The sequence below is a fragment of the Odocoileus virginianus genome, chromosome 11, assembly GCF_023699985.2.
Source record: "Odocoileus virginianus isolate 20LAN1187 ecotype Illinois chromosome 11, Ovbor_1.2, whole genome shotgun sequence".
In the NCBI taxonomy this organism is placed as follows: Eukaryota; Metazoa; Chordata; class Mammalia; order Artiodactyla; family Cervidae; genus Odocoileus; species Odocoileus virginianus.
Window position 1 is genome coordinate 46,530,723 of NC_069684.1, and position 2,253 is coordinate 46,532,975.

At 41.9% G+C, this 2,253-nt stretch overlaps 1 pseudogene; it reads left to right on the forward strand.

The window, feature by feature from the left end:
* The first annotated feature begins 260 nt into the window (after positions 1 to 260).
* LOC110151843 (keratin-associated protein 3-3-like) lies at positions 261 to 1,017 on the forward strand (annotated as a pseudogene).
* Positions 1,018 to 2,253: the final 1,236 nt, after the last annotated feature.

Genomic DNA, 2,253 nt, shown 5'->3' on the forward strand with positions numbered 1-2,253 from the left:
TTTGGCAAATTGCACCATCTCTCTGGATGTTTGCTTCCTCCTCTATAAACGAAGCAGAGCAGACTGGAAGATTTGTAGAGTCCCTCTAGGGTGAAACTTCTGTGAATCTCCTATTTGCTGACTCCACACTGTCCATGGAGGAGCACTATTAAAACTTTGAAATATTGATTATTCATATTCAAGTTTTACTTGTTACATTTGAAACTTTGCATTAGAGTCTTAAAGCATTTCATAATTAATTAGTAGACATGAGATTTAAACTAGTGTATCACAGCTTTTAAATTTTAAGTGGTACAAAATATTCCTATTTATATGGAAAAACTCAAACGAGCTTTTTGGCCAACCAAATACTTTCCTGGATACCGCAACAGGCTAAGAGGTTTAAAGTAAAGGGTTTCTCCAAAAGCAAACCAGATTCCCACCGCCATGGCTTTCTGTGCTTCCCATTACTGCTGCAGTGTCCCCACTGGTACTATCACCACCATCTGCTTCTCTGATAAACGCTGCCCATGTGGACTCAGCCTGCCCAGCACCTGCCCACACACGGTTTGGTTAGCGGAGCCAACCTGCTGTGACAGCTGCCCCCACCGTGCTACATTCCTTGACCCTGTGTGCCCACCTGCTTCCTGCTCCACCCTCCCAGCCCGCCCTAGGCCTGGAGACCGTCAACCTCGCAAGCTTCACTCAGCCCTGGGATGAGCCCTCCATCCCAAGCCGCTGCTGACCGATGGCTGCCTCCCTCAGTGTCTGGTGACAATATGGAAGCTATCTCTTCAGCATTCACTTGCCTCAGTATATTTATTGGATAGGGAGGCAGACCAGGTGGCCTAGATATGGACAACCAACCATTCATCTTAATGGAAAGAAAATCAAGAAATTTGTTATGGCTATTTGGCTGAGTGTCATTTGGTTCATTTGGGCAGGTGACTATCATCTATTATCAAACGTATTGAAATCTATCAGACCTCAGATTGTATTTTCTTGGTCATGTTGCTTCCTAGATCCCATTTCTTTCTTTCTTTTTTTTTTTTTTAGATCCCATTTCTTATACTGAGTATTTTCATAGAGAAAAATGTAATTTCTTGATGAGTTTTTCAATAAACTTTATTTCTGTGACAACAAATAAGTAAGTGGTTTCTGTAGGAACTATCTTGTCTTTAATGTTATGAATCTGTCTTCACACTCATTATATAATGTCTGTAGAATAAAATGTGCCCCAACAAAGGAAACTATAAGCAAGGTGAAAAGACAGCCCTCAGATTGGGAGAAAATAATAGCAAACGAAGCAACAGACAAAGGATTAATCTCAAAAATATACAAGCAACTCCTCCAGCTCAACTTCAGAAAAATAAATGACCCAATCAAAACATGGGCCAAAGAACTCAACAGACATTTCTCCAAGGAAGACATACAGATGGCAAAAAAACACATGAAAAGATGCTCAACATCACTCATTATCAGAGAAATGCAAATCAAAACTACAAACTAGATCGGGCGCGTTCAGGGTGGTATGGCCGTAGACGAGAAATGCAAATCAAAACCACAATGTGGTACCATTATACGCCAGTCAGGATGGCTGCTATCCAAAAGTCTACAAGCAATAAATGCTGGAGAGGGTGTGGAGAAAAGGGAACCCTCTTACACTGTTGGTGGGAATGAAAATTAGTACAGCCACTATGGAAAACAGTGTGGAGATTTCTTAAAAAGCTGGAAATAGAACTGCCATATGACCCAGCAATCCCACTTCTGGGCATAGACACTGAGGAAACCAGATCTGAAAGAGACACGTGCATCCCAATGTTCATCGCAGCACTGTTTATAATAGCCAGGACATGGAAGCAACCTAGATGCCCACCAGCAGACGAATGGATGAGGAAGCTGTGGTACATATACACCATGGAATATTACTCAGCCATTAAAAAGAATTCATTTGAATCAGTTCTAATGAGATGGATGAAACTGGAGCCCATTATACAGAGTGAAGTAAGCCAGAAAGATAAAGACCATTACAGTATACTAACACATATATATGGAATTTAGAAAGATGGTAACGATAACCCTATATGCAAAACAGAAAAAGAGACTCAGATGTATAGAACAGACTTGTGGACTCTGGGAGAAGGCGAGGGTGGGATGTTTCAAGAGAACAGCATCGAAACATGTATATTATCTAGGGTGAAACAGATCACCAGCCCAGGTTGGGTGCATGAGACAAGTGCTCCGGCCTGGTGCACTGGGAAGACCCAGAGGGAT